We start from the raw sequence: 24411 nt of genomic DNA on the forward strand, positions 1-24411 counted from the left end.
CTCTCCTGGACTCCTCCAAACCCAAAGAGGCCTAAACTAAGACACATCATAATTAAAATGCTAAAGATTAAAGACAGAGAGAATCTTAAAAGCAGCAAGAGAAAAGCAGTTGGTTACCTAGAAGGGAGCTCCCATAAGACTGTCAGCTGATTTTTCAACAGAAGCTTTGCAGGCCAGAAGGGATTGGCAAGAACTATTCAAAGTGATGAAAAGCAAGGACCCACAACCAAGATTACCCAGTAAAGGTACCATTTAGAATTGAAGGAAATATAAGTGGCTCCCCATACAAAAAAAAGCTAAAGGAGTTTACCACCAAACTAGTATTACATGAAATGTTAAAGGGTCTTTAAGAAGAAAAGAAGGGCCTGCCGTCCTGGCTCAGTGGTTGAGCATTGACCCATGAACCAGGAGGTCGCTTTTTGATTTCTGCTTGGGGCACATGCCTAGGTTGCGGGCTTGATCCCCAGTGGGGAGTGTGCAGGAGGCAGCCAATCAATGACTCTCTCATTGATATTTCTATCTCTTCCTCTCACTTCCTCTCTCTGAAATCAATTACATTTTTTTTAAAAAAAGAAAAAAGATATGAACAATAAAATGTCAGTAAGTATACATCTATTAACAACAGTGCACAAAATAAACAGATAAGCAGAACAGAAACAGATTTCATAGATACAGAAAATATTTTGATAGTTGCCAGATGGGATGGGGGTTGGGGTCATGGGTGAAAAAGGTGAAGGGATTAAGAATTACAAATTGGTAGTTACAGAACAGTCACAGGGATGTAAAGTACAGTATAGGAAATATAGTCAATAATATTGTAATAAATGTGTGGTGTCAGGTGAGTATGAGATTTATTGAGGTGATCACATAGTAAGTTATATGATGTCTAATCACTGGGTTGTATACCTGAAACTAACATAATATTGTATGTCACTGTAATTGTAAAATAAAAAATTAAAGTAGCCCGGCCAGGCGTGGCTCTGCGGTTAAGCGTTGACCTAGGATCCAGGTGATCTGGGTTCGATTCCCGGTCAGGGCACATGCCCGGGTTGCGTGCTCGATCAATGACTCTCATCCTTGATGTTTCTATCTCTTTCTCTCCCTCTCCTTTCCTCTCTTTGAAATCAATATATATTAAAAAAAAAAAAAGTAAAACAAAATTCTTTTGTTTGTCCTTTTGTTGTTCAGTTGTAAGAGTCCTTTATTCTTGATACTAGACCCTTATCAGATATATGATTTGCAAATGTTCTTTTCATTCTGTGTCTTTTCACTTTCGTCTGTCCTGTGATATATAACATTTTTGAAGAAGTCAAATTTATATATTTTTTTCTTTTGTTGCTTATGCTTTTGGTCTCAGATTTAAGAATTCATTGCCAGATAATAGGTCAGGAAGATTTACCCCTATGCTTTCTACTATGAGTTTTATGGTTTTAGCTCATATATTTACTTCACTGATCCATTTTGAGTTAATTTTTGTATTTGGTTTGAAGTAGGGGGTCCAGATTCATTCTTTTGCATGTGGGTATCCATTTGTTGTATTCTTTTAAGAGTTAGAAATAGATATCTGGCCCTGGCCAGTGTGACTCAGTGGTTGGAGCATCAGCCTACGCACCAAAGGGTCTTGGGTTTGATTTCTAGTCAAGGGCACATACCTGGGTTGCAGGTTCAGTCCCTAGCTCTGGTTGGGGTGCATGGGGGCGGGAACTAATTGATGTTTCCCTCCCCTCCCCTCCCTTCCCCTCCTCCCTTCCACTCTCTAAAAAAAATATCAATGGGAAAATATCCTCCGGTGAGGATTAACAAGGAAAAAAAGAAAAAGGAAGTAATAGACATCTGGAGTAAAGGATATCAGTTTTAGAACTATAGGGATTAGGAAACTTGATTAAAGACGGAAGAAAATGCAGAGAATGAAAAGGAATGTAGGGAAGCATGAAAAATTTATATGTGAAAGGGCAAATAGTACAAGATAGTGAAGTATTCAACTTAGTAAGAATTTTAGGAGTTTCTATTAAGTCCATTCACTGCCTATTAACTTGAGAATTGCTGCACTTTCCACTCTTCTTTTTTGTAAGAGGAACATAGTTCTAAAGCAACCTAGTGTCTTTTCAAAGGTATGAGAGTAATGTTTCATAAGAGATTTTAAAATAAAAAGTTTGGAGAGTCATGGGATTGAACAGGCTGTTAGCAGCCTAGTTGTTTATTCTCAAGATAATTTAAAAAAAAAAATTTTTTTAAAAATATATCTTGATTGATTTCAGGGAAAGGAAGGGAGAGGGAGAGAGAGAAAGAGATAGAAACATCAATGATGAGAGTCGTCATTGATCGGCTGTCTCCTGCATGCCCCTGACTGGGGATCGATCCTGCAACCTGGATATGTGCCCTGACTGGAAATTGAACCGCAATCTCCTGGATCCTAGGTCGGTGCTCAACCGCTGAGCCACGCCCTGGCCGGGCTGGCTGTATTTATTGATAATTTTTTAAACTGTTCAGATACTGAGGATTTCGGGATTACATATAAGGAGAGTTTTACTTGGTTCTTATTACATAAAAATTTCTCTGTAAGTTGAAAAGAATTTTTGTTCTGTGTGCAAATAAAAATGAAAATACAAATGATTTTATTCCACATATTAGGGTCCTGGCAAGAAACAGAACAGATAAGTTAGGAGCTTATAATAAAGGGATATGGGTAGAGTATAGTGAAATGGTAACATACCCATAGTACCTTCTGCTTAATAATAACTTGTTATTACCTAGTGTTGAAGAAAGGATGAGAAGAGGAAGTGATGCTTGGAACTTGGGAGACAAAAGGGGCTGTGTGTAGAAGACAGCCTGACGATTGATATGACTTGTGGTAGTGGGATGCAGCCAGCCTAACATGACCCAGCAGGGACCAACCAAGGAGAATAAATTGTCCCCGACACACTCCCTTACCTTTTCTTTCTGTGATCTCCTGCTGGTGCTACCTATTGGTTGAACCCATCTAGACAGTAGTGGGCAGGGGAATCTGTGGATGTAGGTCATAATGATACTGCAGTTTGAGGTACAAGGGATGATCTGTAAGGGCAAGTAGGTAATATCCTGTACATACTGTAAGTTTTTAAAATATTGAGCTTATTTATATATAGTTTTGATTATGAATTTATGTTAAATTATATTACAGATTTGGTCAAAGCATTGCTAATTTTTTCGTAAACCTATTTTTGAGATTACTTCACCCCAGAAACCATTTCTTGTAGTTCTGAAATTCTGTTATTCCAGTTTTCTGGCTCATTAAATTATGTGTAAATACAGCATTTACTGTACCTTAATTTAAAATTTGTATATATAAAATACAAGTTAAAGTTCTTTTAGAAAACAAGATAGATAGCAAACAGTTATTCTTTAAGCTTTATATTTAATAATTCTGTGTTTTTTTTTTTAAATTTTATTGATTGATTTTGAGAGAGAGAGAGAAACATTGATTTGTTGTTCTGCTTATTTATGCATTCATTGGTTGGTTCTTGTATGTGCCCTGACCAGGTATCGAACCCAAAACCTGGGCATATAGGGACTACGCTCTTAACCAACTGAGTTATCTGACCAGGGCTTAATAATTCTGTTTTCAAGTGGGAAATCAAAGTGCTTGATATGACTCTCTTAGAATCTGGTATGGAATTATATATATTGTTCCTTTTGAATAGATTGTCCTGGTCAATTCTCTGTATCTTTTAAGATCCAGATCAATGATTTCCTTTGTTGAGAAGAATTGTATGACTCCCCCATCCTTATCAGAGTTGTTTAACCTTATTCATACCACAGTTAAAACCTCATACAACTTTTATTACTATATATAGGTAGTAGACTCCAAGAGCGTGAATGAAGATTAAGAGTGCTTAAACCAGTTCCCACCATTACAAGATGCATTACCTTGGACAAATTACTTAACTTCTCTATAACTCTTTCCTTCTTTGTAAAATGGGAATAAAAATATCTAAAGTATTACTCTCCTTTTGTTTTAAGTAGTAAATGAATTTGTATATGTAAAATTCTTGGTACATAGTAAACTCTAATAAATATTAGGTGATAATATTATTATGTACATTCTTTTGTCATCTCCTAGTCTTTGAGCACTTGTTTCTCTTTACTCTTGGATTCCAGTGCATAGCACAATGCATAACATGTAGTGGGTTCTCTGTAAACATTTGCAAAATGAATTGGTTTTGAGTGTTCTGATATCCTTGTTCCTTTAACATTTAATCTCTAAATTCCTGGATAACTATTTTACTGTAAGAGTTATGAAGAGTGTTTTCAAAGATCTTCTCTCTATGGTAACATCTCTCTCTTTTTGTTCTCATAGGGTTAGTATTTGCAAAAATTTGCTGGGAATCTTGGTAGAAGATCCCTTCCATCACTAGATTATAGGCTTCTTGATAGCAATCGCAAAGTTTCTTGCAAAATTGTCCTCCCTATTGCTGCTTTTAAGATTCTCTCTTTGTCTTTAACCTTTGCCATTTTAATTATGATGTGTCTTGGTATGGGCCTCTTTGGATTCGTTTTGTTTGGGACTCTCTGCACTTCCTGGGCTTGTGTGTGCTTTTTCCTTCACCAGGTTAGGGAAGATTTCAGTCATTATTTCTTCAAATAGGTTCTTAATACCTTGCTTTCTTCTCCTTGTGGTACCCCTATGATTCGGGTGTTATTACACTTGATGTTGTCCCAGACGCCCCTTAAACTGTCTTCATTTTTCTAAAATTATTTTTTCTTTTTGCTGCCCTGATTGGATGTTTTCTGCTATCTTGTCTTCCAAAGTGCTGACTCGATCTTCTGTTTCATCTAATCTGCTGTTAATTCCTTTTAGTGTATACTTTATTTCAGATATTGTATTTTTTATTTCTGACTTTTTTAATTTATGGTTATTATGTCCTTTTTTATGCTTACTATCTCTTTGTTTAAGTTCTGTTGAATTCATTCGTTCGCTAAGTTCCTTGAGCATTCTTATAACCATTGTTTTGAACTCTGTATCTGGAATTACTTGCCTCCATTTCATTTAATTTTTTTTCTGAGCATTTCTCCTGTTCTTTTATTTGGGGGCATGTTATTTGGGCTGCCTCTCTGTATTTGTTTCTGTGTATTAGGTAAATCTGCTGTGCTCCCAGTCTTGGTATGATAGCCTTATGTAGTAGGTGTCTTGTGGAGCTTAGTGGCATAGTTTCCCTGATCACTTGAGCTAGGTGCTCCAGGAATGTCCCTTGTGTGGGTTATGTGAACCCTCCTGTTGTAGTTGAGTCTTGATTGTTGTTGGCCCATCTGTGGGTGGGGTTGACCCTTGTGCTGGTTGACTATAAGGATTGACCCTGACCACAGTGTAGGAGCTACTGTATAGGGGTCGATCCCATGAAGTGGAATTTGCCCGGTCAGGGTCTGGTGCCTGCTGAGAGCTCCCTTTGGGTGTGCTTCTTGTGGAGCTAATTGGTTGGGGCTCTGATGTGGTCTGAACCCCACCACCAGGTGTGTTGGTTCTGGGGCCTCTTGGGAGGGATTCCAGTGCAGGTCAGTGTAAGGTTCTGCCTGTGACCATCCCTGGGCTACCTGTTCGGAGATGCAGAGTGATCCACAGTTTATGGCTTCCTCTGCAGGACCTAGGTGTGCATGGAAGGGGCCAAGTTGTGCACCAAGCCTGGCTTCCACCAGTATTGAGTCTGGGGTTGGTCAGCAAAAGGCTCAAGGCACTCCCAACAAGACTTGCCTCTACCTGTTGGCTGCCTGTTAGGCTCAGCCACTAAAAGAGCCTCTGGCGGTATATGAGTTACGTGAGGCAGGTTCTCAGTGAGTCACCAGGTAAGGTGAATGGTGTTCACCAGGTTGATATAGATTCAAACTTGGTGTTAGTGCTGGGTCTGAGGCCACTCAGCAAAAGTCTCAGGGTACACTGAGGTCAGCCACCCCCTTGCCTTTGGACCTTTGCAATGGGGTGGGGTCTCAGTGAGTCATCAGAGTGAGGCTAGTAGAGTTCATCAAGCTAAAACACATTAAGATTTGATTGTGTGGAGGGAGGGCTCTGCATAGGATTGGTGGCGCCAGTCAGGGTGTGTAGGGGCAGGGAATGGCCCTCACCCTAGAACCACTCCACTCAGTCTCTCCCTGTGTGTCTCTGACACCCCCTGAGTCTGTCCAGATCTCCTTAAGAGCCTTCCAGGAAAGACTGGGCAGTGAGCCCAGGCTGGCTGCAGCTAGCTGATTCCTCTGCAGGGTGCAAGCTTGGCAGCATGGCCCACAGGGAGTCAGGAGTATGGGGCTAGTACATCTCCCTAGGTTGATGCTCTATGGAAGGGGTTCTTGACCCAGGAAAGATGGCATGTGTGGGTGGTGCAGGAGAAGGACTCAACACAGGTACATGGGCAGCTGTCCCTCCAGCCCTCTCCCAAAGGCTGCACAACCCAATCTCTCTCTGTATGACTCCAGTTCGCTCTGAGCTACTGTCCCTCCGCCGGAGGCCAGGGTCTGTGCACCGAAATGAGATTTTATGCACTGGCCCTATAAAAGGGCGCCTGGGTTTCTCACAATCTCTTGCCTCACCCTGGCAGATGGAATCCCTGCTGATTTTCACAGCCAGATGTTTGTGAGCTCTGCTTCCCAGCACTGGTGCTCTGGGCAACCCAGTATGGTGTTGAGATCCCTCGCTCCTAAGGGAGTGGACCCCTGCAATTGAGATACTCCTTCCGGGTTCTGAACTGCCGCACATGGGTGTGGGGCTCGCCCTTTCTATCAGTCTTGACGTGGTTGCTTCTGTATGTCCTTAATTATAAGATTTCTCTTTAGCTAGTCTTCAGTTGGTTATTCAGGTTGATTGTTCTATAAGTTAGTTGTAATTCCAATTTGGTCCTGGGAGGGGTCGAGTGTAACTTCCATCTACTCCCCCCGCCATCTTGGTTCCTCTTTCTCCTATGTTTTCTTATAATCATTTTATAGTTTTTAATTTTTCACTGAAATCCATGATTCATTTTTGAATTAATTTTTGTATATGGTGTGAGGTGCAGGTTGGACTGCTTGATTACTTGATTGATTCATTAATCTTATTTATGGATGTCCAGTGCAGTTTTTTGAAAGGTCTGTCCTTTATTGAATTGCTTTTACACTTTTGTAAAAAATAAATAGGTCATATTTGTATGGGTCTATTTCTGTGTTCTATATTCTGTTTCATTGATCTGTAGGACTGTCTCAGAGTAAGTTTGTTTATGTCAACAAAAAGTTTTTCTAGAATTTTGATAGGAGTTGCATTAAACCTATAGATAAGTTTTGGGAGAATTGGTAGTTTTACTGTCTTAGTCTTCTAACCCATTAATACAGTGTGTCTCTCTGTTTATTTAGATCTTCTTTGTTTTCTTTAATCAGCATTTTGTAATTTTCAGCATACATATTTTGAGAATGTATACCTGAGTATTTAATTTCCTTGTATTTTCATAATTCTTGACAGGAGCAATCTTAGTCGCTCAGCTTTCATAATTTATTTCAAGTGGAGCTGAAAATTAAGAGAGATCAAATGGAAAAAAAAGTGAGCTGAAACCCTTTTTTGTGATTGTAAATGGTATTATTGTATTTTATATTTTAGTGTCTACATGTTTGTTTCTAGTATATAAGAATACTGTTGATTTTGAGCATTGGTCTATTATCTTGTGAACTCGTCAAACTCACTTACTAGTTTAGGAGTTTTTTGTAGGTTCTTTGAGATTTTCTACATGTCATCCATGTCATCTTCAAATAGGACAGTTTTGTGTCTTCAGTCTATATGCCTTTTATATCTTTTTCTTACCTTATTCATCTGGCTAGGACTTAGTTATTTTAAATACTGAATTTTTGTTCTGGTAGTGATGACTTCATGATCCTAATTTGGGCCTAGCAATGCTGGTTGCACTCACTTTATTCCTTTACATGATAAACAAACCAAGGTAAGCACAATGAGAAAATTAACTTTTATTACAAACTAAGTCCTGAAGGAAGTCTCTGAGGGGCATTTTCACTAAGCCTGTCACAGTCACTGCATGTGACATTTTATGCAGCGCAAAGCACAGAAGCTGGAATCTCTGCGATTCATGGTGAGTCATTCTCAAATAGTCTTATTAACACCAAATTAATGGATAGTAGAGAAGCTGATGAAATTGTTCTACTCATTCTCTCTGGGACAAGAAACCCTCCTCCATCTGTTCTCTAGAAAGCTGCATGTTCTAGCAGAAACATGAGTTTAAGTTCCTACAATTTCTGAGCAGGTTACGTGCTTCTTGGGTCCTAATTTACCCAGTTATAAAATAAGGCATTTCAGCTAAATTATCACATCGTTTATAAATCAAGTTTATTTGAAGGAGGATTCAGTGTGAACCATTAGGGTAATTTTTCTTATTAGTCCATATGTGTAAACCCTTCCCTTCTTGACTGCTGTTTTTACTAACCTCCTAATTATCCCTCCCCTTTTATGGTAGGTACTGTCATCAGGCATAAGTCTTCCTACTCCTCTCAACTCTTGCCATTATCTTTATTGTCTTTATCTTCAGCAACCATTGCGGATCTTCCTAATATCCTGACATCACAGTTACTTGGCCTCATCATCATTTCTAGTCCACTCAAGCACCCACTTTAGGACCATACTCTGACATCCTCACTTTCCCTAAAATCATAATGCTGGATAACTTCCTTACTACAACTTGATAGGCTTTTAGCTCCCTCATTTAGTTATTCTTAAAATATACCAGTTCTTAGGCTTATCAGCACTTCTATTGATCCTAATTTCTTTCTTTTTTTAAAATTTATCTTCATTGTTAAAGTATTACAGATATCCCTCTTTTATCCCTTCCACCTCCCATCCATGCCTCCCTCCCCAGGCCTTCACCACACTATTGTCTATGTCCATGGGTTATGCATATATGCATATAAGTTCTTTGATTAATTTCTCCCCACCGACCCCCCCCTTTCCCTCTGAGATTTGTCAGTCTGTTCCATGCTTCTGTGTCTCTGGATCTGTTTCATTCGTTAGATTTTAAATATAAGTGAGAACATAAAAAACTGAATCAGGAAGAATCAGAAAACCTGAATAGGTTTTTTAATCTTTCCTCCGTTTTTAGATTAGATTCCATGGTCCATTAACTCTTTAACTCTTTAGTTAATGTTACAATCTTTTTCCCCATTTTTTGTCAATCCATCTGGTAAATATTTATGGGAATCTTTTGCCTTTGTGTTAGTGTAGTCTACTGAAGAAAGCCACACATGGAGCAGATTGGTGGCACCATAAAATTATGATGAATAATGTCAGCCAGTCCTCAAGATTGCTTGCCAGTTGTACTTGAATTATCTCACCGTTCTCTACATTTTGTTTCAAATTTTCTTTGACCTTCTCAAATCTCCAATCTCTTTGCTCTCTCCTGATTTCCTTATTTCACAGAGAAAATAGCTATAATTTGGAGATGTTTTTAGATTTTTTACCATTAAAGTTACAGATATTTTGTTTCCTATACCCACTTTTCTTCTATAATGGAAGAAATAGTTATCCTCCTATCTCTGTTCATGCTTTGAATCCCATCCATTTATTTTCAAGAATAACTTTTTTGGGGGCAGAAATTTGGCTGTGAAGGATAGAGAAGAGTTAAGTGGAAGCTGGAAGAGATGTCTAGATTTGCCATCTTTATTTCCTCATCTTCTTATCCTGCAACCCACTGCAGTTGCCCTTCTGCTGCTATTACCCATCTACCCCTGAAACTGTTCTTACCAAGGGCACCAGTGACTTCCAAGTCAGTAAATTCAAGAGTGTTGTTTGATGATGGGTCTCTTGGCATCATTTGTTATTGTTCAGCCTTTCCCGAACACTCTTCTCTTGGCTTCTTTAATGGCATTCACAGTCTTTATTTTCCTCTTACCTCTATGGTTACTCGTCTTTAGTAACCTGCAATTTAATTAGTATTTATAAATATTTTAATATTAAAAATAAAGGTTTTTTTTAGAGAGAAGAATGCAAAATTTGTATGAATTTTAAGAATAAAACATGAGGCCTTAAAGAAACCAGATTGTGGCAGGAAATTTTGGGCAGGGTGCATACTTTGTCATTAGAGGTATTGAAAAAGGTTAAGAAGCATTGATGTATGTTGTTTAAGATGGATGATTGTATCCCTGTTTAATTACAAAGAATATGAGATGGAGATGGATGGGATGTGTTCAGGAAACAGTGCATTGTTCTTTCTCATTGGAAAGCTAAGGTTACACTAAGGTAGTAGTGGATATGAAATCTGTTGTTTCCATGTTAGGGGATGCTTTGAATGTCAAGAGGAGGAGTTTCCTTTTTTTTTAACCTCATTTTTTTTTAGTGAGGACTGGTTGAAGATTTTTAAGCTGTGTATACTTTAGGTAAGGAAGACTGTCTAGACCAAGGGCTGATAGATCGTATAGTATTAGTTTCAGTGACCAGATGACACTTTCATTAGAAGCCTTTTTTGTAGATTTCCCCTTGTAATGAATTGAGCCAACTTTGACACTCCTTTAGCACTTTGTTATACTTTTCACATTGTATCATAATTACATTTTTGCATTTGGCTTTCCCATTGAATTTGAGCTCTTCTAGAATAGAATTAAATTATTAGTTTATGGGTAATTTTAATCTTGGTAATTTTTCCCCATGCCCGTCTTATTGCTTGGCATAATAAATTATACCTGAATTAGTAAATGAATGGAGAGTTTGAATTATGAATTGCTGGTCTGAATAGTTTATCAGAATGTACCATGTATATTTCCACAGGGATGAATGGATTAGAGGCTCACTCCTACTTCCTCTCTGCTGATGAATATATGTATTTTTCAGTTAGTTAATACAATCTTTTGATAGAGAGGTTCTATAGCTTTAAAAACCTGTGACTTTGCAGACACTCATATAGTAGATAGCACGCCCTATGCAAATAAGCTGTCTCTTCAGGTCTTATGTTTGTTTTCCCCATGGACATAATCCAGCTGTTAGTTGTTTAAAGCAGCAGATGGAAAGAGTCCATGGAGATGTGGATTTATTAGCTCTCACAATGAAAGACCATACTGGTTATGTTAAGGATTAGAAGTTTTTTTGCTGAATGAACGGGAGATGGATCCTGCTTTCTGTGCTATTTTCAGCAATGTGGCTAGCTCTTGTGACTAAGTCAGCTGTAAGACCAGAAAAAGATTTTGTAAATAGACCTTCATTTAAGCCCCAGACTGTTGGTACAGCTGCCATAATTATAAGAGGGGCAGCTTTTCCTCCTCGTTAGATGCAGACTGAATCCATTCTATAGTTATTGCTATATTTATTCCTAGGAGTGTATAACAACAGCCTGATTCAGGGTGCTTTATGTGTACCTTTATTTCTCAAATTAGGAAATTTGGATTAATATCTCTTGAAATCCTTCAGTGAGTGCATAATTTATAATATGTTGTATAATTTGGAGAACAACAATTGTAAATTGGTAGGTAATGTGTTCCTAAAAATACAGTGCTGCCTTTGCTAACAATTTTTTTTACTGTGACTCATTAGAAAAATCACCAACTTTCCTCACTTTCGTCCTGTCTTTACTAGGATTCTGGTGATTACTATAGAATTGGAAAGTTTAAAACATTGCTTTTGGAGCATTTAAATGACAAAATCATATCATGAGAGCTAACCTTTCACTCTTGAGCTCTAAAAAAATATTTGTTTTAAGTTATAAATTAAGAGATTAGAAGCATCTTTAAATTTGGCAGCCAGTCAGCAAAGAAATGATTCTGAGATTATTAAAGCCTGGGTAAAACTAGACTTTTCTATTCCATGCTGTGTCCTTTTAGAAGTCTGATGGAATGGGGAGCTTTTCCTGTGACAGTACTGCCAGCAATGAATAGATGAGTGAATTCGTCCATGCTCAGAGCTCACCACATATGTACTAGCCCCCTCCAGACATAAAAGAGCAGGGGAGCAGACCTTAGCAATGATCTAAGCTTCTGAAGAAAGAGGCTTTCGTGATTGTCCAAGAAGTGAAGAACAGCGCATCTAGAGATAAAGAAACAAAAGAGCCTGTGACAGTATCGAAAGAATCTGACATTTGCTTTGTCTGTACAAAGGATGAAAGGAATTTTGCCGACTTAGTCAAAACAATAACGGGTTTTATATCAGCCTAAGCCTAAAATACAGGCATCAGAATATGTTTTTCTTTGTATTTCTGAAGAATTGTTACCTTTTTAAAAACATGGGGAGTGGTTTTGTTTTTGGAAAGGAAAACGTGACATGGATTTTATAAGCTTAGTAGCCGTAGGTGGAGACTCTCTTGTTTTGTTTGTCAAATCTTTTTAATAAGCAGTGAAGTCTGGATATCAAAGGTTGGAATTTTTTTTGAACCTTTGTCCTTTTCTTGGTACTTCAGATATTTTCAACCAGAGGGGTATGTATGGAAAAGAAAAACAAATATGAAATATTTTCCCCAGTTTTGGTGGTGATTCCGATGAGATCTGTCTATACTGCTGTGAAGAAAGACGTGGCACTGATGTGAGGCAGTGATTGTCTACTCACGCTGAACTGAGAGAACTGGTTTAGTGGAGCGGTAGTTAGTGGGCACAGCATGGAGACTGGGATTGATTGTTTGCCTCCTTACCCAGCAGTAAGCAAGTAGTAACTAGTAGTTGACTGTTTGGGGAGTGGCTTTTTTTTGTCTGATATCTATTATGGATGATTCCAGTATTCTACGAAGGAGAGGGTTACAGGTGAGTAACAGAGTCTTTTTACTGATCTCCTTCCTCTGAGTGTCTTTTGAAAATATACTAAACAGATTGCTTCAATTTTATTTTATTTATTTGAAGCAGGGTAGTATGCCACTAAGTTCTTTATTCCATCATGTATAGTTGTAATTAGAAAAATTGTTTAAGATCTTTCTACTTTGATAGAAAAAAATGCTGCTTGGGCTTACTGACATTATATTAAGTGATTGGAGCAATTAAATCAGATGTGTGCTGGATGCGACCCTAATTTTGGATAGCAGACATTACTGTTGGCAGATTGTTTATAGTAAACAATGTTTTTAGTAAACATTCTGTTCCTGACCACTGTGCCTTTCTCTCCATTTTGCCCCTCTTAATTGACATATATGTGTAATGTATGTTTGACTCTACACAGTTTTAAGAACTTTTCTAAATTATCACTGCATGCAGACGTACATACAGTAGAGCCCTATATAATAGCCATATATCTGACACTTGTTTCGGAAGCCTTCCCCTTAAGTCTTGGGTAATCTGGCATAGGAAGAGGTAAGTAAGATACAACAATGAAGGGGAAAATGGAGAGGATGATAGGCAACCTTCAGCTGAATTTTAATGAATGCCCTTAGCACTGAAAGAATGCACACCACAATCCTCTTAAGTTTGATCATTAATTTTTTCATACTTTGTAAAGTAGATCATCCCATTTTAGTCTTATTAATTAAGACTAAGCAAACTTTATTTAGTCCATCATTGAATGTTTTAAGGATTGGCATAATGAAGCTTTCAGTATAAAACAATCCCCTGTAATGAAATGTACCTATTTCTTTTGTTTTTACTTTGTTTGATATTTGTAAAGCACTTTTTTTTTTTTGTACAAAGCACCTAGGGTCTTTTTAATGATCATGAATTAATATTGTTTTGGTTTCTTTAAAGTGTTCAAAAAGAAAATGTATAGGATTGGTAGTTGTTATTATTATCATCGTTACTTGTGCTTCTTATTAATAGCATTGTAACCATTCAGAGTCCACTGAGAACACTCACTGAGTTCAGCAGTTGTTCATTATGACCAGGCTTTAAAAGTTAATGCCTTATTTTTAATTTTTATTTTTTTAATTGAATTTAGAAAGAGAGGAAGGGAGAGGGATAGAAACATCGATTGGCTGCCTCCTGCATGCCCCCCACCAGGGCCTGAGCCGCAACCCTGGCATGTGCCCTGACTGGGAATCAAACCAGCATCCTTTCGGCTTATGGGTTGATGCTCAGCCACAGAGCTATACCACCTGGGCATTAATACCTTATTTTAATTTCTTATGTTGGTTGGTTAAGATGTGTCACTTGACTTCTTAGTATTTTGAGAAGTATTTATAAAGTATTCAGAAGATCTCTAATAAATAGTGATGTATGTTCAAGTAGCTTTTTAAAAATGGTTGGCTTTGTAAGCACATTTAATGCATTGCCTCTTTATATCTTTATTTCTCTTTCAGATGCTAGGATTCAGAAAGGGAATCCTATTTGTTAAATGGGAGTATTTTCACTTATTGTTCCTGTTTTGTGTTAAATCAATTATTTTCTCCTGTGTACTGAATCAATCTCCAGTATCTGCTACCCTGTTTACTGATGCCCTTCCTCTGAGTCTTTGTTTCTATCTAACAGGAATTCCAAATTGCAGATTACATAGCACTGGAGGGTATTTTTCTACCACTTCCTTTTCCCCCTCTTTATTACTTTAAAGTTTATTCTCCAGAAGATTGCATTGGAACATTCTGAAATAGAAGTAATGTTTGAAAAACAGCAGTTTAGATTGTTTGTTTTAAATAGGTAACTTATAATGTAAAACTTTAAAAGTTAGTTTTAGATTTATGTCCATAAACACACAAAAACGAAAGTGTACCAGTGGTACAGGTAATCTGCTGGGTAACTTCATATTAGAAGATGAAAATCCAATGAGCTGTTTGGGCTTCAATAACTGCTTTTTGGTGAGGTGGACTTCCTCATAGTTTTCCAGAAAATCAGCCAAGAAACAACCTACTTTGACTCTCCAACCTTTTTTTTTTAAAATCTTTACCTGAGGGTATTTTTTCCATTGTTTTTTCAAAGAGTGGAAGGAAGAGAGAGAGGGAGGGAGGGAGAAACATCAATGTGAGAGAGACACATTGATTGGTTGCCTCCCACACATGCCCCAACCAGGGCTGGGGATTGAACCTGCAATCCAGATACTCTCCCTTGGCGAGAATTGAACCCAGGACCCTTCAGTCATGGGCTGATGCTCTAACCACTGAGCCAAACTGGCTGGGGCGACCTTCCAACTTTCTTTGCCAGGTTTCCTGGGAGGTAGCAGTATAGTATATAATGCATTTATTGTATCCTACATTGCTAGGCTATAGTTTTCATTTAGTCATCATGACATTGATACCAACTATAGTATTGTCTGGATTTTCAAGTGCAGATAATTTTAAAGAAGGAACAGAAGATTGGTTCAGATTATAGTTCTGCCATATTCTAGCCATATAACCATGGCCAGATTTTGAAAAACTCAGTGCTTTCCCTTCTATATTCCACTGTCATGTTGAGAGTACACTATAGAGGTAAGGGCTGCAGCAGGAAGACCAGTTCTGAGACTGTTGTGATAAAAGAGGCAAAAAGATGTAATGGATGGAGGGGGTGATAGCAGTGGAGGTGGTGGGGGATTTTCTGATTGGTCATTTTTTTTAGATATGTGAAGCTCAGTAACTTCCTTAGGGACAGACAACTTGTAAGTGGCTGGGCTAGGTGTATAGGTTAGGATACTCTGAACTGAAACAGAAAACTTGACTTTGAGTAATTTAAGTATTAAGGCAGTGTATTGACTTAAAATATGGAAAGAGTTTGGGTGAGTTTCAGACTTGGGTAATCTAGTGTCTTTTGCTCAGCTTCTCTGCTCTGTGTATTGGCTTCATTCTCAAGTTGGCTTCTTACTTGCTAGAAAAAAAGCTGTAGTGGTTTCATCCTGCATGGTCACACACTATAGCATCTGGGAGATTATGTATGAGCATCTTTCTTTTAAACTAGAGCAGCCTCCCTTCTTTGTAGGATTTGACATTGTTTCACATGAAGAGAAGTTCTGGTTTGGGTCTTCCTTATGGTTAAAAATGGACTCTCATCCTACTGCTAGTTTTGGAGCATCGCCAGTGAGAGATTTTTGAAGTTGAAGTTCCTTGTGAATAGAAGAAGGCACTTTTATATTTGCCTTATTTCCCAATCAACTTTATGGGAGGTGATTTTATTTAACTTTGAAAGGTCAAATGATTAGCCACAATAAACAAATTTTTATTATCTACTCTCTTGGTGCTATCATTTTCACATTAAGTATTTACCCATAAGGCAGACACAGTAATCAGTTTTCATTGTACGGAGAACCCAGTTTCCCAGGTTCTGAATTGAGAATATTTGTTATTCTCATAAAATTATTGCTCTCAGGAGAATTGTGTAGTGTTTCTTACCTCTTTCATTGCCTTTGATGTTCAAAAATGAGAGTACTTAAAGTGCCATTGTTCAGGGATACTTAATTATTTTGGAGAACATATGACAACATAATGCATGTTGGGAAGCATTATTGTTGATAAAAATTTCTTGAATTTTTTTTTTTTTAAACCTCACCTGATATGTTAATTGATTTTAGAGAAAGAGGAAGGGGGAGAGAGAGAGAGGAAGAGAGACAGAAACATCGACCTGCAACCTAGGTATGTGCCCTGCCTGGGAATCAAACCTGTAACCTTTTTGGTGTATGGGTCAGTGCTCCAACCAGTTGAGCCGCCAGGCCCGAGCTGGAATTTTTTTTTTTAGTCCTCACCTGACGGTATTTTTTCCATTGCTTTTCAGAGAGAGTGGAAAGGAGGGAGAGAGGGAGAGTGAGAGAGAGAAACATTGATATGAGAGATATACACTGATTGGTTGCCTCCCACACGCACCCTGACGTAGCCTGTGACCAAGGTACGTGCCCTTGGCCTGAATTGTACCCAGGACCCTTCGGTCTGAGGGCTGATGCTCTAACCACTGAGCCAAACCAGCCAGGCCTGGAATTTTTTTATTTTGAAAATGACTATCCTAATAAATTATGATCATCATACAAAATGTAATTCAGTTTAGATTTTAGCCCTTAAAAGCAAAATCTTTAAGAACCAGCCGTAGTCCAGCTGGGCATGGCTCAGTGGTTGAGCATCGACCTTGGATCCAGGAGATCGAGGTTCGATTAATGGTCAGGGCACATGCTCAGTTTGCTGGCTCAATCCCCAGTGGGGGGTGTGCAGGAGGCAAACAATCAATGACTCTCTTATCATTGATGTTTCTATTTCTCCCTCTCCTTTTTTCTGAAATCGATAAAGATATATTTAAAAAAAGCTGTGGATTTTTAAATTACATTTCTTCTTGAGAGTTATTTTATTTTTAAAAGATGATGACATGGCCCGGCTGGGTGTGGCTCAGCAGTTGAGCGTCGGCCTAGGATCCAGGGGATCGTGGTTCGATTCCCGGTCAGGGCACATGCCTGGGTTGCAGGCTCGATCCCCAGTTGGGGGCGTGCAGGAGGCAGCCGATCAATGACAACTCACTCATCATTGATGTTTCTATCTCTCTCTCCCCCTCTCCCTTCCTCTCTCTGAAATCAACAAAATATATTTAAAAAAATAAATAAATAAAAGATGATGAAATTGTAACCTAATAATTTCCTTCTGATGTTCTAAATTTCGTGCGGTTTTTTTGAGGGAAGTTTGATAAAAGTCAAGAAAACTTGCAATTTGTACTCACCAGTCCTTAGTACCACTGAATATTTTCATGTCAGTAAATTAGATAGCTTTGAAAATTGAATGATTTATTTTATCTGTGTTCCTCTTTTTTCCTTTGTTTCATATATTCCTATTCTATGTTATAGCCACTCAGGACTTTTGCTTTTTTGTTTATTTTTAATTTTTATTTTGTTAATCCTCACCCAAGGATATTTCCCCCCCATTGCTTTTCAGAGAGAGAGAGAGAGGGAGAAGGGATGGGGGGGAGAAACATGGATGTAAGAAAGACATATAGATTGGTTGCCTCCTGCACGTGCCCTGCCTGGCTGGGATTGAACCTACAACTCAGACGTGTGCCCTTGAGTGGGAATTGAACCCATGACTCTTTGGTAAGAGGGCTGATACTCTAACCACCAAGCCACACCGACCAGGGCAGTTTACTAGTTTTCTTTCTCAGTATTTCTTTTTGAGTCTTGGGCTTTATTTTTGGAATCAATTTTCTTTTCCCTAAAGTATATCATTTAGACATTCTTTTAGCATAGGTATGTTGGTAGCAAATGCTTATGTTTATTTAAATGTTATTATTTTGCCTTTGATTTTGAAAGATAGTTTGTATAGGTACACAATTTTAGTTGATAGTCATTTTCTTTCACACTTTGTACATATTATTTAGCTATCTTTTGGTTTCCATCATTGAGAAACATATTACCACTCTAACTGTCATTACTTCAAAGGTTTATGGATCTTATCTGGCTCTGAAGATTTTTTTGTAGTTGGTGTTTTTCAGTATTACTATCATTTATGTGGTCTGGATTTTTAAAAAATTAATCCTTACGGTACATTGTGCTTCTTCTAAATGTCTATTCATTTCTATTGTTTAATTTTGGAAATTTCTTAGCCATTATTAAAATATTGTAATTTCTTCATTTACTTTTTGCTTTCTGGGACTTAAATTAGACATACGTTGAACGGAAGTGTTAGATACAAAAGAGTATATACTGTATATTCAATGTAAAGAAAATGCCAAAACAGCAAAACTGATCAATAAAGTTAGAAATCAAGATGGTTTTCTGGGGGGAGGGGTGTGTGTGTCATAGGTACAAGTTCTGTATCCAGTTTTTCAGTGGAAGGGGGGGGCATGAGAATGCTTCTAGGTTGATGGTAATATTCATTTTTTAAAAATCTGCCTGTTGGTTGGTTACACTGGTGTGTTCAGTTTTTGAGTTGTATGCTATGTGTACTTTCCTGTATTTATATTGTATTTTAATAAATAGTTAAATATATTTGTCTTCTTTTACTCAGTGGAACACTGAAGTACAGGTTGGTTTTGTCATTAGTACTGTATTTCAATAAAGAGTTAAATATATTTTTCTCTTTTTACTCAGTGAGACACTGAAGTACAGGATGGTATTGTCATTGGCAGTAGATTCTGAGTGGGCCCTAGAATGCTGTTCTGCACCCCTATTCTCACCCCAGGCAGTTACGTATGTTAGTCACACTTTATGTGTTTAATTACAAGTTCTGTAAAGAAATATCCAGTTTTTCAGTGGTGGAGAATGCCTTTTTCTCCCCACTTGATTTTAAATTCTTCATTCACTTCCAGTGGAATGTAAGGTTGAGTTATGTTTCTTGGAGCTTGTTAATTTCCTTCTCTGGGAAGAGTGCTGCTACTGCAATGGAAGAAGAATGAATAAATGAGTTAATGAATGAATGAATATGAGTGAGAATTTAAGTAGAAAGTGTGAGAGAGACTCAGGGAGGGAGCTGCCTCAGGCAGAGACAGCTTTGACCCACAGTCATCTCCATGCTGGTGACTATTGATATAAAGGACAAACATCAGCCTTGTGACTCTTGGCTTGCATATTTATTTGTGGGGGTAGTGGTTTCTGCCTTTGAACACTTGGCCTTTGTCTTCTCTTGGGAAATATTTTATGAGTTTAGTCATTGTGAATAATGAGTAATGCACATATATAGACAGTGATTCCCCCTGTGAACACCATCTCATTTTGTATGGAATACTTTTAGAAGTTTGCTTTGTGGATAAGTGAAAGGGAGCGAGTGGTTATTTTTCTAGAATTTAATATGTACAGCTCCTTTGCCACTTCAGAATATAATTCAAAAATTTTTATTTTGTTCATTGTAGTCAGACATTACTTTAAGCTCTTTGGGAAATAACATCTTCGGCAGGGAGTATTAAAGTTTGTCAGTTGGAGGGATCCAAAATAGTAAAATTTTAGAGACGCTAAGCAATATATTCTTGAGTTTTTTTAGGGCTAGAGTTAGTTTTTAGAGAGTAGCACCTCATGAATTAGCTTTAGAGCCTTGCACAGGCAGGTCTGATTAGAAAAATGCAACTCCTTAGTATTAATGATAATCCAAACCTTCAAACCTTAAGCTTTTTTTTGGGCAGTTTTTTTAAAGACTACTTTTTTTTTTTTAGAACAGTTTTAGCTTTGCAACAAAAATGAGAGGAAGGCACAGAGATTTCCCATGTGCCCTCTGCCTCCACACATAAATTGCCTCCCCCTTTATCAACATCACTCACCAGAATGGTACGTTTTTTACCAACGATGACCCTATATCGACACATTATTATAACCCAAAAAGTTAATAGTTTACCTTAGGGTTCACTCTTGGTGTTACATATTTTGTGGGTTTGGACAAATATATAATGACATATATTTCATCATTATAATACAGAGTATTTTCATTGCCCTAAAAATCCTCTGTGCTCTGCCTGTTCATCTCCACCTCCCCCACCCCTGGCAACCACTGATTTTTTACTATGTTCATGGTTTTGTCTTTTCCAGAAGGTCATATAGTTTGAGTTATATGATATGTTGCTCTTTCAGATTTGCTTTTTTCATTTATTTACCTTTCTTCCATGGCTTTTCATGGCTTGATGGTTCATTTCTTTTTAGTGCTCAGTAATACTCCATTCTCTCGGTATACCACAGTTTATCTATCTGTTCACCTACTGAAGGACATCTTAGTTGCATTCCAAGTTTTCGCAATTATGAGTAAAGTTGCTATAAACACTCATTACAGATTTTTGTGTGGACATAAGTTTTTAGTTTCTTTGGGTAAATACCAAGGATTACAGTTTCTGCACCCTATGTTTAGTTTTGGGAGAAACTGCCAAACTGTTTTCCCAGGTGGCTGTACTATGTTGCATTCCTACCGGCAGTGTATGAGAGTTCCTGTTGCTTCACACCCTCCCAGCATTTGGTGGTGTCAGTGTTCTAGGTTTTGGCCATTCTTACAGGTGTGTAGTGGTATCATTATTATTTTGTGGTGTGGAGCATTGCTTTATATGAGAACCTTAAGCTTTTAAATATATTTGCTTATTCTAGCCTGGGGTAACTTTTTTTTTTAATCCTTATCCAAGGATATGTTTATTGATTCCAGAGAGAGAGGAAGGGAGAGAGAGAGGGAGAGAGAAACGTCACTTGGTTGCCTCCTGTATGCACCTCGACCCAGATGGAACCCACAGCTTAGGTACGTGTCCTGACAGGGAATTGAACCTGCAACCTTTTGGTGTACGGAATGATGCTCCGACCAACGGAGCCACCCGGCCAGGGCCCTTGGAGTAATTTTTATGAGATAGGCAAAGTAGGTATTTTTGTTTCAAGGTGTGCAGATAAGAAAAATGAGATTTAGAAAGGTTTAATGACTGACCAAGATTTTATGAGCAAAGTATGTAGTAGAACTGTGTTTAAGTGTTTTTCTGACTCTTGAACTCTGAGTATTTTATATCATGTAGAAATAGCCTGTTAGGTCTACTGCAATTGAAAAATTAATTTGTTTATTTTTATTTTTATTTTTAAATTTTATTATTGTTTAAAATATTACAGAAAAATTAATTTTAAAATATCCTGTTAGTATCATTCAAACTCAAATGAGAACATGTCATTTGTGTCACAATGTATAGAATAATATACTTTTACATACATTATTTTATTTGACCTTTACAAGCACTAGAGCTAAGCGTTATGGGTAGGTGAAATCCCAGGCCACACAAATTATATATTATTGAGCCATAACATGAACCTAGCTTTCTAAACTTCAAATTTTGTTTGCTTTCCCATGTTTCTTAGTATTATTGTACAATAAATACTCCATTCTTGGAACCTGTTCTCAGGATGATGATGTGAATTTAATGAAACAAGCAAATAGAACAAGAAGAGTGAAATACATTAGAGTTTCATGGGTGAGCCATAGCTGCATATACACTGATTTTCCCCTTGGCTCCTGACCTCAAGATAGACTAACACTCAAGTGTGAATAAATGGAGCTAACACACTATAATGCCCAGAGGAGTAGTAATGGTTCATTTGCTACATGGAAAGGGAGGTTTTTGTGCATTCCAGCAGATTTATTTGCTGCCAGAGCTGAGGAGATACTTGTTTTTAGAGATAATGGTTGTTTTAAGGCCAGTTAGTAAATGGCATTAAAGTAGATATCTTTGGTAAGTAATGTTTTTCTCTCCTGAAAGCATTTTTACTTTTTTAATCCTTACCCAAGGATATATTTTTATTCATTTTTTTTAAGAGAGGAAGGGAGAAAGAGAAACATTGATGTGAGAGCGAAACATTGTACATGCCCTGACCAGGATCGAACTCACAGCTTAGGTATGTGCCCTGCTCAGGAATTAAGCCCGCAGTCTTTTGGTGTACGGGATGATACTTGAACCAACTGAGCCACCTGGCCAGGGCCTGAAAGCATTTTTAAAAAAAAAATCACTGGGAAAAAAAAAATCACTGCAATAGCTAGCTACCAGCCAGAAGACTGTCAGTAAGTAAGTGACAGAGTATGTCCTTTCTCCAGTAAAGCCTCTTTTGCTCACCTAATTGCAGTTGACAGTTGTCATCAATGTTAACTCCCTGTTGTTAGCCTTAATGATGATAGTGATATCAGTAAGTACCATTTACTTACTTGACTGATACATTGATTTACTCATAAAATATTCATTTGATACCTACTAGATCAGGTATTGTGCTGGATGCTAGGAATGTCATTCTGAGCAAGACTGACCTCTTCTCCTCCAAGCTAACAATCAGTCTCAGAAAACAGACAATTAAGCAACTAATTACAGTCAAGAGTTGGAATTATATAGAGGAAGGCTGGGGAAACTGTGTAGGGGAATCTTCCCAGAGGAAAGCTAAGGTCCAACAATATATAAAAGAGATATAGAAAAGAATTTCAGGGGGAGAGAACAACAGGTATGAAGACCTGTAGATGAGTGTGAGTATTGCATGTCTAAGGGATCAGACTACAAGACTGGAGAATTGTGTAAACGATCCTGAAGAGGTAGGCGGTAGCAGCCAGTACCTTGTAGGCTACAGAAAGGATTTTAGATTTTATTCATTGACGAGTTTTTTTGTTGTTGTTTTTTTAACATATTTTTATTGACTTCAGAGAGAGGAAAGGAGGGGGAGAGAGAGAGATAGAGACATCAATGATGAGAGAGTCATTGATCGAGCCCACAACCTGAGCATGTGCCCTGACCGGGAATCGAACCCCGATCACTTGGATTCAGGTCGACGCTCAACCGCTGAGCCACGTCTGGCCGGGCTGACGAGTTTTAAGAAGAGGAATGACCCAATTTAAAAAAGATCTTTTTGACTGCAGTGTTTGATTTATTAAATTCACAGTGTTACCTAGAAAGCAGATATTAATTACATGATATTTACATTACATAACATTAAAAGTTAAGGTGAACAAAGTTAAATTAAAAGGAGACCAATTAGGAGGATGTTACAGGATGATGCTGGCTTGGACTTGGGGACATGTTAGTGGAGATAAAGTGAAATTGATGACTAAAGATAGATATTTCGAAGGTAGACTGGTAGGGCTTGATGAGTAATTGGATGTGTAGGGTGAGAGAAAAGTGAATAATCAAGAATGACTCGGGATTTGGTGGGATTGTCACTGAAATGGAAAGCAGGAGGAGCACGACTGAGTAGAGATAAGTTGAGTATTTTAGTCGTGGTAAGGACAAGGTAGTTGTACATAAACCTATAGAGCTTAGGAGAGAGATCTGGGATGGAGATACAAATTTGGGAGTCATCTGTTAAATGTGTGAAGAGAGGAGAGTTCTAGGCAGAGCTTTAAGGACAATCAACATTTAAGGGTCCAAGGTGGTAAAGGAAGAGCCTGCAATGGTGTTTGAGTAGTATTTTCAGAGATAAGAGGAAAAACAAGAGAATGTGGTTTCAAGGAAAGAAAAGTCTTTCAAGACAGAAGAATGAATGATACTATCAGATGCTGCTGAGCTTTCAAGAAGAAAGAAATGATGGACTAAAAATGCAGTGGAGGTTCTTTACATAGAGACGATTGGTAACCTGGCAAGAATGGTTTTAACAGGGTGGTAAGATCTGGGGATACTTGGAGTGTGTTGAAAAATGAATAGAATGAGAATTTGGAGATAGGGAGTGTAGACAACTCGTTCAAGAATTGTGGCTGGGAAGAATTGGGAAGGGAAAAAGAAATGATAAGGCAGTGTTAGTAGGAGGATGTGTAATAAGGGGAAAAAATTTCCCCTTATCTCAATGTGGGATAGATTTGAATATGTTCAAAATGCTAATTGGAAGCTAATGGAAGATTGTGAAGGATATGGAGAATCGAAGGATAACTAGTATATCCTAGAAGGCTGAGCGGGACAGGCTTCACCTGATGTTGTAATGTATTGTCCGATATTACCGTCCTAGTTTCTAAGAGAAAGTGATGAGTCAGAGAATTTAGTTATTTTCCTAAATGAGATTGCTCTTAACCTCAGCCAAACTTTCTGATTATGTAGCTTTCCTCCTCAACCTGCTATGAATATTCCCTGGGAAAGGGAGGATTAGGAAATCGTTGTTACTTGGAGTACCTTTATCTGATTGGAGACCACTTCTTGTTCCACTTTGCCTTAGGCCTGCCTTTATGGTACCAGAGAACTTGGCACAGA

At 37.9% G+C, this 24411-nt stretch overlaps 1 protein-coding gene across 4 annotated transcripts in view; it reads left to right on the forward strand.

The window, feature by feature from the left end:
- MAST2 (microtubule associated serine/threonine kinase 2) overlaps positions 1 to 24411 on the forward strand; it is a 130376-nt gene that overhangs the window by 19059 nt on the left and 86906 nt on the right. The window lies entirely within an intron of this gene.

Source organism: Miniopterus schreibersii (assembly GCF_964146895.1).
Source record: "Miniopterus schreibersii genome assembly, chromosome: 8".
NCBI classification, from domain to species: Eukaryota; Metazoa; Chordata; class Mammalia; order Chiroptera; family Miniopteridae; genus Miniopterus; species Miniopterus schreibersii.